Source organism: Phodopus roborovskii, unplaced genomic scaffold (assembly GCF_943737965.1).
Source record: "Phodopus roborovskii unplaced genomic scaffold, PHOROB, whole genome shotgun sequence".
Classification (NCBI taxonomy): domain Eukaryota; kingdom Metazoa; phylum Chordata; class Mammalia; order Rodentia; family Cricetidae; genus Phodopus; species Phodopus roborovskii.
Window position 1 is genome coordinate 28,181,236 of NW_026126480.1, and position 14,121 is coordinate 28,195,356.

The following is a 14,121-nucleotide window of genomic DNA, read 5'->3' on the forward strand; positions in this document are numbered from 1 at the left end:
TGGCTCTGGGCCTTCTCCATCTCAACTCCATTTCTTCACCCGGTGGTAAATGGAGATAGATCTAAATGACAGGGCTTTAACATTAGTAGCAGCACAAACACAAGTTGCAGCTAACACTTTACTTAGAGTTGGGAACACAACAGGGAGAGGTGGAGTTGTAGCAAATCAGAAGTGTATATGCTGGCCACTGTAATGGGTTCTGAACATTCAATTGTTTAAGATAGTTGGAAAGGTCTCTGATTTGCTGGGTCTTAAACTTGAGCACAAGACAAGAACATGAATCAACACACACACACACACACACACACACACAGATACATAGAGAGAGAGACAGACAGACAGACAGATGGTGGGGGAGGAAAGAAGGGAGGGAGGTAATCTTGGGTAAGTATTGTGAAGAACAAGTTAAATGGAAGCTGTTATATGGTCTGGCACCACTGCAAAGCTTCTCCAAAGTAACATTTGAGTGGCTGTGTGAAGGATAAATAAGGGCTACCAGTGTAAAGGGATGTGGAATTATGGGTGAGGGGCAGAGAAAAAAGGCAAATGTTCTAGTGTGAGAGTAAGCAGGATTTGAGGAAGCAGAGAAGCAGGCTGTGGGGGAATATGAGGAGTGTATTGCAAATGATAAGTGGGCAGGGCTTTTTTGACCACAAGAATTTTTATTTGTTTAAGGAGAGCAATGGATTGTATTCTTAGGTTTGCATTTTTAAATACTTATTCTGTAGGGAAGTAGAAGAGGGGATGGATGGATAGATGGATGGATGGATGGATGGATGGACAGATGGGATGGGGGTTATGATTGAGGTCATTCTGGTAGGAGGTTCTCTAAGCCCACCTCAGTGGCCCACCCTGCCTTCTCGTCCCTTACCATAGTGTAACTTGCCTTCTAGCGTCTCCTTACTTCTGAAGACTTCTATTAAGGCTCACTCTGTCTGGAAGCCTTTCCTAACCCTCATGTCCCTTTTCCCCTGACCCAGACTCTCTCTCCTCTGTGGCATCACTTACCACACTATGCTGACACAAGGAGGTTGTCTGTCACCTACCCTTCCAGATTCAGATCACCACTTGGCTGGGGTATGCTGCTTTACTTCTGACTCTGTCACACTCTAGTTGCAGCATGCCCTGTGTCATTATCAGGCATAGCTTCCAAGTCCTTCTCAGTTCCCTCATGACTGTGTATGCCTCAGCACCCTCTTGAGGGGATCGTTAGAGAAGGGCTAACACATCTCCAGCTAGTCCAATTTTATGAGAGATGCATGAATTCCCGTCACTGAAAGTACAGAAATTTGCCTGATTGGAGCCTGGTAGGTCCTTCTCTTTCTATCAGCAGACTCTGCTTCCCCAGGATTAACCACACCACACTCTTAGCAGGTGCTTACAGCATAATGATGGCATAGACATTAGCACCCCTGGGTCTGTCATGCTGGCTTAATAAGTGAACTGAAAGAGGATGCCAGCAAAAGTCCCAGGGAAAGCTCTCTGTGTTAGCCTGGTTAGGAGCCCATTTCATCCCAAATCATCACTCTCAGATGAATTTCTGTTGCTAACAAAATTGGGCAGGGAAATCATGGCTCCTGTATCCAGAAACAGAATCAAGACAATGGATCATAAACATGGCTCCCGTGTCCAGCAATAGAATCAAAACATAGTTCTTCTCAAACTATGTGAAATCTGAGAGAAGGTAGACCATTCACCCAAAGGAAAATGTGAATTCCACAATGTAGGAATGGCATAGATGCTGAGTGGGAAAAAGATATGGCTACAAGTTGAACTTGGGTACTGGATGCCAGCCTGCCAGTGCTCTGTTAAGTCTCCTTTGTATGCTCTTTGTAAAGATGTCATAGCTAGACTTTATTGTTTTTTAGCTAAGGTTAAGGTTCTTGGCAAAACTGAGAGAAGGATATAGAGTTCCTATACGTCCTCTGCCCACCCTTTTTATCAACATCCTGCTACATAGTAAATAGTACATTTGTTCGTTAGTAAGCTTTGTATTACTATAAAAAATACTTGGAGTAACTAACTTGTAAACAGGCGAGGTTAATTTTGGAGATTTGGGTTCAACTTGGTTTAGGCTTCTGTGAGAACAGTACAACATGGTGGGACTATGTGGCAGAGCAAACCACTCCTCTCATGAGCAAGGAAGAGGAGGAGGGCAGGAGAGGAGAAAGAGGAAGAGGAAAAGGAGGAAGATGTTTCATAATTTCCTTTACGGGAATGCCTGTAATGGCCTGAACACCTTTCATTGTTCCCTACTTCCTAAATGTCTACAAGTATTTTCCCAGAGCATCATCCTGGGAACCCAGCCTTTAAGGTATGGAGTCATAGTAATTTGTACAGCTGATGTACTTACAATGATATTAGGCTTCATCCTGGTGTCATATATTTTTTGGTTCTGAACAAATGTAAATAAACCCAACACCAAGGATCATCCAGATTAGCTTTGGATACCCTTCATGCTCCACCTACTCCTCCCTTCCTCAGTCCTATGATTTATTAGTTTTTATGAAACTAACCATGTCAGGGAGCTCAAGGTTTCAGAAGAAGAAAATCCACAGCTCCTGTAGAGGAATGACAGCAGAGGGTGTCCACACATACATGTGCATGACCACCTGCATGCACAAGTGTCACCTTTACTACAAATGCATACATGTACACATATATCCTCAGATAGCTTTTGTATTAAGAATAGACAAATACTGATATTCATCTCTAGTTCCTGCTGAATTTCTGGAGTGAAGAGTAGAATGGATCAAAACTTAAAAGTATTGGTGTGAAGACAGAACAATGGATAGAGGGTTGGATGTGACACTAGCATCAGATTCCACATCCTTTATAGATATTATCTTCAGCTTTTATGTGTGCTTAAGAATTCTCATCATAAAATATAGGAAGACTATGTTGTGTAATGGGTCTTGGTCAAGGATATTATTACAAGCAATTGAAACCAACATCTCCTCATGGTGTCGCAATTCTTTAGAAATTTAACCTTCAGAGTTGTTTAAAAGACAATTCCTTCCCTGCTATTAGACTGTCAAAATGCTACTGATATTTCCCCAGATGCTTTGGTCCTCCACTGACCTTGGCCAGCCGTGTCGGAGTGTTTTCCGTTTTGTCTTTGTCTGCAGGCTCTTGTTTGCTTTCCAGTAAGAACAACAACACTGTGCTTCTCTGCGCGATGCTTCTTTTACTCCTCCAGCAAACCTTACTATGAAGGGTGTTTTGGGAGCTGCCAAGGATTTGTTCTGGTGATCCTTGTAACAGTCACTCACCATGACCTGCCAATTCTTAGAATGAGTCCTTTATTGTCTGTCACTGACCTGTCAGAGTGGTCAGGAGAAGCCACTAGCATGATGGGAATTCTTCCACAATTGTATGTTTCTTGGCCTCTAACATTCCTGTGCAAGGAATGCTGCACCTTGGTAAATTTCATCAGAACATGAAGAACAACTGCAATGAAGTGAAGAAAATAAAGTCCTTGCCTGAGAGAAAGGGGAAAGCAAAATCTAAGGATGTGCATGTGTTTATATGTGCATGTGTCTGTGTGCTTAGATATATATGGATAGGTGTGTGCATGTATGTATATATAAACATAAATATGCATGGATAGGTATACACACATATAAATGACTGGATAGGTATGTGTGTCTCTATATAAATTCACATGGATAGGTGTGCATGTCTTTGTGATTAGGTGTGCATGGATATGTATGTGAACATGTGTGTCTCAATACATATGTATGCATGAATAGGTCTGTGCACATGCATGTATGCAAGTTCATACATGTATGTAATATATGTGTATGTGTTCATACATGTATGTGTCTAGTATGTGTGTGCATGGTTTTATAAGTATATATGAATGTACATGTGTATATTTATGAATGTGTATTTATTCATGTGTATATGTGCAAATATGTATGAAAGTATAATGCAGAATCATATGCATGTATGCATGTATATGTTCAAATATGCATCTATGCATGAAGTGCACATAACACACACACACACATATATATATATATATACATATGTATGATATATAAATATATATAATATACACTTGTATATGTATGCATGAGAATTATGCATGTGTGAAGAATGAGAAAAGTTGAGAAGAGATGAGAGAAGTATGTATGTGCACATATGTTAACATTTGTGTTTGTATGTGTGAATTTTTATATGCATGTGTATATAAGCATGAGTGTGTATATGTATGGGCATATGTATTTGTATGCTTGAGCATTATGCTTGTGTATCTGTTCAGGCACATATATGTGTTACTATATGCATGAGCTTATATATTTATGCACATGCGTGTATTTGAGCAAGTACACACATGAACATTCAATGTGCAAGTGTGAATCTACGTGTGCGTAGGTAGTGCTTTGTGGGAGGGTATGACTATAACTGTCTTTATCCCCAGGGAGATCAAGACTCTAGAGTACCCGTCACATTTCCCTTTGCTCTGCAAATTGCCTGACAGAATAGGGTGAGGAGATAGAAAAAGGGGGAACAAAGGGGTATGAGAAAGGAGAATAGAAGAAGAAATGTGAAGATGAGGGAAGAGAAGTAGAAGCAAAAAGGAGACTAGGAAAAAGGAGAATAGGAGAAGAACAAGAAAACCCAGAACAAGCAACAACAGCATACATCACTAAAGAACTATGCAGGAGGGCTCTGAAGGGCAAACAGCCAAGCAAACAAGGGCCCCTGCAGAGAGTGGGATATCCTGGTTATTTAGCAAATCTGTGAACAGTATCGATTTGCATTTAGGGGCTGCCAGAATTTTATTCTCCTTCTTAAATCCAAAACTTCTTTTGGAGAGTGACATCTTTTGTTCTTGTGGTCTTACATGGACAGTGAATCCAAGTACTTGCCATCCTGAAGCCACTAACTAGATCCTTAAGTTCAGACCATCAGGGGAGACTGGTAGGTGTCCTACACCTGGCCAATTTGAGACTGTCTTCTGGGTCTTAAAATCTTAATGAGTGAGACAAGTAAAGCAGAATTCACACTGTTTTGTTCATCTAAGTGGGGATCATCCACCAGGACTCATTGTCCAGGCTCTTGCTGTTTTCCATTATACATGGCTTTCCTGTCCTCTGTGAGTTCCTAATGTCTTCTCACCCTCGTGTTTGATATGGCATTGTTCATGATAGCTAAGATGCAGACATAACCTTAATGTTCACCATCAGACAAATACACACAGAAAATGTGGCATGGAATACGACTCAATGTGGAATACTATTCAATGTGAAAAAAAAATTCTTTTTTTTAATTTTTATTTTACATATCAATCCCAGTTACCTCTCTCTCCCTCCCTCTTTCCCTCTCTCACACCCTCTCATGCCCCCCTGACCACCCTCCCCTCCCATTCCCCCCACTCCACATGTAGGGTGATGCCTTCCAGGAGGGGTCATCTACATCTGTCAAGTCATTTGGAGTAGGGACTAGCTCTTCTCTCCTGTCTCTAGGTTAAGGGAGTATCCCTCCATGGGGGATGCACTCCCAAAGTCCTTTTGTGCACCAGGGATACATCCTGGTTCCACTGTCCGAGGTCCCTTAGACTGCCCAGGCCTTCTAGCAGAGACCCATGTTCAGGGGGTCTGAGTTAGTCGCATGCTGGATTCCCAGCTATCAGTCTGGGGGCCCATTAGCTCCTCTTTGTTCAGGACAGCTATCTCTATGTGGTAAAAAAAAATATTCTTACCATATACAGGAACATTGTCGAATATGGCTGAAATAATTTAGGCACAAAAAGTTAGCTCTGATTCCTATGGTATGATATATGAATCAAAGTCATAGAAAGAGATGGTTAAATAGTAATTAGCAAGGCTGGGGGTGGGAAAGAGAAAGATACCTCTGTACAAAGGAGGACTAAGTTTCAGATAAGCAAGAGGAATAGCTCTAGAGACCTGCCAGCAGGGGTGAGCAACACTGTGTTGTACCCTAGAAAACAGAAGAGTAGATAATGTGCAAAAATACAATCCACAATTATATATAATACAAACACAGCACACACACACACACACACACACACACACACACACACACACACACCCTGTCTGAAGGAAACTCTAAAGAGATAAAAAGAGTATTTCTCCAAAGTAAATAAATTACAAAGTCTTTTTGTATGTGTCACCTGGAACAGATTTATAGAGCCAGGAACCCAAGGATGCATATTGATCAGGGAGTGACCCTGTGTTTGTCAGTCTCACCTCTCAACCGATGGAGCTTTGCTCTGAAGAAAGGGTGACCATGTAGACTCTTGCACTTGAATATTATTACTGCTCACATGAAGCAACCTGGGCTAACATCTTCAGCTCACATTACAGATGTGAAAATATGTGACCCAGGGAAAGAAAGTGGTGTGTCAAGGGTCATCTGCTGTTTGAAAGGTGAAGCTCATGGAAGTGGTAACACCCAATCCTCTCACTTTACAGCAGGAAGGGAACAGGAACTGAGGCCAGAGAAGATCTGTGAGGGTGTCTAAGGCGACCAAAATACCAGAGTGTCAGCACAAATATAACCACCTGTCCATCTGTCTGTCTGTCTGTCTGTCTATCTATCTATCTAATCTATCTATCATCTATCTATCTATCTATCTATCTATCTATCTATCTATCTATCTATCTATCTATCTACCTGTCTGTCTGTCTGTCTGTCTGTCTGTCTGTCTGTCTGTCTGTCTATCACCTAATGTGTGTGTATGTGTGTGTGTGTGTGTGTGTGTGTGTGTGTGTGTGTGTGTGTGTAAGCCAGACGGCAACCTCTGGTCATTGTTCTTCAGGAGCGATCATCTAGTTTTTTGGGACAGTGCCTGAACTTTGGAGATTAGGCTAGGCTGGCTGACCAATGACCCAGGGATCTTCCAAGTCTCTGCCTCCCAAGCAGCACTGAGGTTACAAGTATGTGTCACCATGCCTGGCATTTTTCACATGGGTTCTGGGGATCAAACTTGGGTTCTCATGCTTTGCATAGAAAACACTTTGTTGACAGAGCCCATCTCCTCAGGCCTTGAAAATCCAACGTTTATAATAAGCCAAGTGTAATGCCTGGGTCACTCATTCTATACAATGAGTTATAACTGAGAACGGCCTCCTAAAGTGCTAATAAGAATAACTTGCTACTGGCATCTTGTTTGAATGTGATGTGGATAAAATGTTCCTCTATCTCATTGTGTCATTTCTTCTTGATTAGTATAGCATCAAAAGCCAAGGATCCTTACACCCTGTATCAACAATTCCTAGAACGTTCTAGATACTCAAGTAATCAAGCTACAGGAAGTAAAGTTTGGATACTTGCTCCACCCACTCAGTTAATCACAGGAATATTCATTCCCTCATTCCCGAGGTTTCACTCTCTTTTTTCCCTATTCCTCTATCACTGCGCCACTCCAACTGCCAAAAAGTTCAATTTTCTTTAAGAGCCCCAGAAATAGTCCTAAGAGGGAGGCATGGAGCATTAGGAGCCCAAGAGTGAAGGGACTTACCAGAATCCACCCTGCAGGGATAAAACATTGGAATGCATAAAAAGTGTGACTCATCAATGTTCAGATAAAGCCAGTCTGCCAAGCAGGAAGAAGATAAAGGCAGCACCCTGGGAGAGGCCAGCAGGTAGGCAATCTAGTCTTGGGTAGAGGCTGGACAATGAGCTGTCCTGCTCAGCAAAGCAAACCACAAGTTTCTCTTTAACAGCTTTGTCTTCTCCAGGATGCTGTACCAAGGATCTGAGGCTAGGTTATAATGCAAGGTGGGTTTTGAGGTCACTATGTCTCTCTCTGTAGCTGACACTGTTGGGGGTCAGGAGAAACAGCAGGATCATGGGAAAGTGCTTTCTGGTCTTCATCCAAGCCTCAGTAGAAGAGGATCCTGAATCCAGCAGGTTGCTAGGATCTGTACCATAGGCTGTCCTTGTGGTGTGGTGTGGTCTCGGGTGTCTATGCCCTATAAACCTGGGTTTAAGAGACCCATGTGACCTTGCCAGGGCCATTTCTTGTATCTCTCTCAAAGTTTTCTATGAGCAAGTTTGAAACAAAAATGGCAGCTAAAAATGGTTGTTATCAGGGTAAAAGTGATAACTCACTAATTCTCGGGATCTAGCTATCACAGTACCACATACATGATTTTGCCACTTGCAATAGCACTTCCATGACATCCTGTTTAAATGGACTCATGCAAAGTAGCTCTATTAAAAAAAAACTGTTAAAAATTTATTTAAAAAATTAATTTACCATATATATGCAAACTGGTCTCTCTTGGTCTATAAAAAAAGGAAACGTTTAAAAAATTATAGGCGCAAAAAAAAAAAGTCATTAAAATTCTAGCAAGTGCCTTAGCCTGCCAAGGCTCTCAGTGTCAGCTGTTCATTCTTTGCTGAAAGCAAGAGTTAGCAAATGTTAGAGGGGCGTTAGATGCATGTTAGCACCCTCCTGAGATTTCCCCTGGATGCGGTGTGTGAAGGGGATGAGTTTTCTCACTGTGAGTCAATATTATTTCACAATGGGTCTGAGAAGCACTAAAGTGATTTCCTCCTTGGCATCTCCTGACAATATTAGGGACAACATTGTGATAGTGTGTGTATCTGGCTTAGTGCTTGATCCTTTCAATGCAGTGATCAGGAATTTATTCTCCTTCCCCTGTTCCTTTGTTACTGCCTTAAGAGGGAATGCTGGAGACTCAAACTTGGTAGCCATATCTTGATTGATGATTATATATGCCCTCATCCTACCTTTTCTAAAGTTCTGACATTTCAATTGTCTATGGTCAATCATTGTCTCAGTGAATTAAATGGGAAGTTCCAGAGGGTACAACACTTAAGCTATGAATTTCATGCTATTCTGAGTAGCACAGTGAAATCAGTTGGTAACTCACTCCATCGTGTCTGTGATGCAAGTCACTTTTGTTTATCTACCATCTGTAGCCATCTTGGCGATCCATTTGTCATCTTTATTCAGTATATACTACCCACAATGAGAAGCCATCTTGGCTATCAGTTTGTCATCTTTGTTCAGTGTATCCAGGCAGTATATGCTACTCACCATGAACAGCCACCTTGGCTATCAGAATGACTGTTGCAGTAACATGATGATTATGCTTTTACCATTGTTTTATTGAATAGTAGCCCCAAAAATTAAAGAACAGGGATGCTGTGGAGCACTAGGCTGTAAAAGCTAGAATGATGGAGCTGGGCAGTGGTGGCACACACCTTTAATCCCAGCACTCCAGAGGCAGAGGCAGGCAGATCTCTGTGAGTTCGAGGCCAGCCTGGTCTACACAAAGAGTGCCAGGATAGGCTCCAAAGCTACACAGAGAAACCCTGTCTTGAAAAAAACAAAAACAAAAACAAAAAAACAAAAAAAGCAAGAATGATGGTTGATTCTGGTACTGTGACAATGATGTAGGGCATCTGAGAAAGAGCACAGTACTGTGTATACACATCTGTCTGAAGATTCAGGCATCCACTGTAGGGGAACCTTGGAATGTATGCCCAGAGAATAAGAAAGACTTACTGTACCTTTCTTTAAAAATTAGCTGCCCAGGATAGCTTAGTTTGTAAAAGGCATATGAAAAATTGGTCCTTGGTTTAAAGTGCAGATTAGAGTCAATCTGTGACAGAATCCTTTGTGATTCAAACATAATGTGGACAGGTATTGGAACAGAAATGAGAAAGTCACATTTTTTAATTATTTACTTATAATTCATTTCCATGGCTTTCCGAACAGGACATGTTGCTCTCAGCTAACAGGTAACACCAATAGTCACCGCCTAATTTGATTTTACTGCTGTGATGAAGGCCATGACCAAAACAACCTGAGGAGGAAAGAATTTATTTATCCTACATGTTCTGATTGTAGCTCAACACTGATATAAGCTATGGTGGGAATTCAAGCAGAGCAGGAACCTGGGAGCAGGAAACAAAGGTCATGGAGAAATGCTGCATACGGCTCGCCCTGAACAGCTTGCTCAGCCTGCTTCCTTATACAACCCTGCTTCTTTACACAATCACCTGCCCAGCAGTGGTACCACTCAGAGTGGGCTACACCCTCTCACATCAATTTTTAATCAAGAAAATTCCCCCAAAGACTTACCTGTGTACCTATCTAATGGAGGAATTTTTGTCTGTTGAGGTTTTATCTTCCCTAATGTCCCTAGCTTGTGTCAAGTTGACAGAAAGCTCACCAGCACAGACACTAGGTATGGAAATATTGTGTCTTAATAGTCACTCTAACAAGAACAATTCTATTGTCAAAAGCCATTATATTGTGAAAAGAAACTTCTCTGATGAGGCTTGAGAGATGCTCTAAGATGTGGATGTACAGATAAGAACTTGGAGGCAGTTTATTACCGTGTCAATTTAGCAGGACCCTATACTAGATTCTCCCCCAATGCATAGCCATGGGGCTTTTGGTCCCGTTGATGGTATCAGGCATGAGTCCCATTTTCTATAGGGAGCTTTAAATCCAATCAGAACATGCTTTGTTACTCCCATGATACTCGTGCCCTTATTGCACCAGTAGACATATCTTGCCAAGATGGTTGTTATTGTAGCTTGAGGGTTTATATCTAGGTAAGACTGATGGCAACTCTTTTCTTCCAGCAGTATGCATAGCACCTTCTAGAACTATGAAAACTATCTAGTAGGGATGAGGCTTCCAGGTTAGGATCAGCTTGACTTCTCCATACTCAGTGATTTCTGTATGTGGTGTCTTGAGTAATAAGGTCTTGTCACCAAATTCTGGAGAGTAACCAAGAGCAATGGAAATAAGCTGTAATGTTTAGGTGCGCTGGGCAGTCTACTGGATCTCACTGACAAACAACTCAAAAAGAGGTAACCCACATCACCTGGTACTAGGGCTTTTTATTTGATAGTACATGGTATCTGGGGGAGGCATTGCCACTCTTTTGTAGGTGTCAAACCCCTTTTATTTAGGTAGACATATATATTTTAGGAAGGTTCTACAGCAGTAGATTTCTTATATCATTTTCAAAGGTCTTTAGTGTTAATTATCTATCCCCATTCTCACTCCCTTATCCTACCCACCCATCCTCACCACATTTAACCCATCCTGTTCCCTTATTCCCCCTTCCTTCTGCACATCACCTGTATTCTGACCATACCTTCTATCTGCATGCCCACTTCTTAGCTTCCTCTTTATATGTATTCTCCAGTTTGAACTCACAGATAGAAGTTTCAAAGGCAGCATCTACATATAAGAGAAGTTCTCTGCAGTGAATGGGGATTACTACAGAGACCCACACGTGGTCAATATGGAGCAAACAAAAGACTATTCAACTCTAAATGTGGCATCTAGTCCCCAAGGCTCAGGAACCATCATCACAAAGGGCACAAAAAGACTCTAAGGGTTGGAGGGAGTGGATGACTACAACAAAACAGTGTTTACTGGATATGACATCACCATTTACACTCATGAACTCACAGAGCCTGTGCCTTTATGTATGAGGGTTGCACAAGATCAAGCAAGCTAAAATCCAAGCATGGACAGGGAAGGAACTCATGAAGTCCCACTCTATCTTGGCAACTTATGAATACAGAGGGAGAGCTGTTTTTCTTGAGTGATGCTGTTCCATGCTCCAATAGATGACTCACATCCATGCACATGTAAGCAACACAAAGTGGTCTTAGTGGAAAAAAAGACACATAAAGTTGGTAGGGAAATGTGTAGGTGGGAATAGGGGAGGAATTGGAGAGGCATGAATGGTGGGTTTTATCAGAACACATTATGTTCATGTGTGAAATTCTCAAACAATAATAAAAAAGGAGATTATAGCAGGATATAGATGATATGAAGGAGAGAATGGGGAAAACAGGACAGGACACTTAATCGGGGATGGCAGAGGGAGGTCAGTACAAAAAGATAGGGAAGGAAGGATAAATGACAATAAAGATGTTTGAACTAGACATAGGGAATCATTACTTTACATTTACCTAAATTTACATAACACACACACACACACACACACACACACACACACGTGTGTGTGTGTTTAAAATGAAGTCATGCTCTTTAGAATAATAATGCTTATCCCCAAAGCCATACACTATCTAATAAAAACTCTAGTATCAGGAATATTTCTTTTTGAGTTAGGGGCATTCAAGAACTCCCAAAACGATTTAAGCTATCACTGTTGTCCTTGGTTGCTTCCCAGAAGTTGACAATAAGTCCCATTGCTCCCATTGCAGAAGACGCCACACACTTTGGACACATGGCTCAGAGGACTTGAGCTGTATCTGATCTTAAAGCCTCCTCCCTGAGGGACTAACTTCTGTAATACTGAAAACACTATGCAAGTTTCTAAGGTAGGGAAGCAATCAATGGTCTTATTGAGCTGGGATACTTATGAACCCTAACAAAGACCAGCACAGCAAAGATAGCTCTAAAGATGCAGTAGTGGTACTGAAATATTGGCGGGTAACCACCAGGCATCTAATTAGACTTAAAGTCTGCTCAATGAAAGAGAAAATCATCCCTAGTACTGTAAACCTAACCAACTATCTATATCTAGTGAGGGGATGAATCTTAAGAAGCAAACACATTACAGACACTTTCCTAAGCCAGTGTAATTTGCAATTGCATTCTGAATGGTTATTCTTACACTCACAGATAAGTGTAGCTCTCACCTCTCATCAAAGAAGCTTCTTTCTTTCCTTCTTTTTTAAACAGATAGAGAACATTACAGATATCTATAGCTATTCAAAATGCAGAGAATAATAACTGACTATGGGGTGATCAGCCCTAACTGATGCTTCTACTTCACAACCTCTACACCTATGACTCAGGGAATACCATGGAAGATGGGGTACAAAGATTGTTAAGAGCCAGGGTGTGGTGGGGCAAGGCAGTACAGAGGTCCCGCCATCTTGTATTCTTGCTGAGGCCATTTTAGGTTTAATTAGAATTTTTTTTTGGTGAGAAGCCCTATGGAATATTACCCAACTCTATTATAGGAACTTGAGGTCAAGATGCCCCCAGCAAACTTAGCTTCTCTTAAACTGCTTCCTTGTACAAAACCTCCCCCTGCCACTGTCAAGTGATATAGTTTTTGCCTTTTAAATCCCTTTACTCTAAATACTCGGTGCTTCACTTGGATTCCAAATACCTGAGTGTAATCCCAGCTTGCTAGAATAAAGACTTTCAATTGGCTATAAACTGTGTCTGAGGGGTCATCTCTGTGGGCTCCCTGTAGCAGGAGGAGCAGGATGTCTGCTGCAAGATTGTGTCTTCTAGAAATGACAGGGAAGTTACACATGAGCCTTCAACAGTATGACTACTTAAATAAGACCTGAACAATGATATCAGTCTATATGAATGGAGGATGTTATCCTTGGCCCTATCCTAGGTAAATATCTACAGGCAATTAAACACTACTCAGAGAGGGAGAGGGATGAGCTTCCTAAATGGTTAACATATAGGCAGTACTAGATGGACTCAGCAGTTGGCATTTCTATACTTAATGGCATGTAATTGTAAATATATTGTTAAAATAAAAGATTATGAGTATGAGAGAGAATGGGGAGGGGTTGGGAAGAATTGAATGAAGAAGAGGTAAGGGACAAATGTTGTGATTGTATTTTAATTAAATAAAAAATTACAAAGAACATGTAGTTAAAACATGTTCAAAAAGATACAATATATATTTTCAATTAATTTTTGTTAAACACAAACATATTTTATGTCTGTGTGATTACTCTCTGTCTATGAGTTTATCATAGTTCTTATATCCTAGAAATAAGTTTAATAAACTTTCATTATAGATTATAAAACAAGAATTATTTTACTTCAATGCCAACACCTTTCATTTTTTAGTAGGATAAAAATCTAAATACCAACAAGTGTTGGGGGCCTCTCAGGCTCAGAACCTCACTGCTTCACTGGCTTCCCTGTATGACATCTCCTGGGTGTACCTTTCCTCCACAAACACACCAAACTCTGTGTGGCCCCAGGACCTTTGTGTTAGCTACTGTCCCTGTTTAACCATCCTTCCAGTTACTGATGCAATTCTCCATAGTGGATTCAAAGCAGCTATACCTAAATGACTGCTCGGTACTACGTCACTCTTTATCTACTGCTTATTTTTTTTTTATCATTTATTCCTTCCT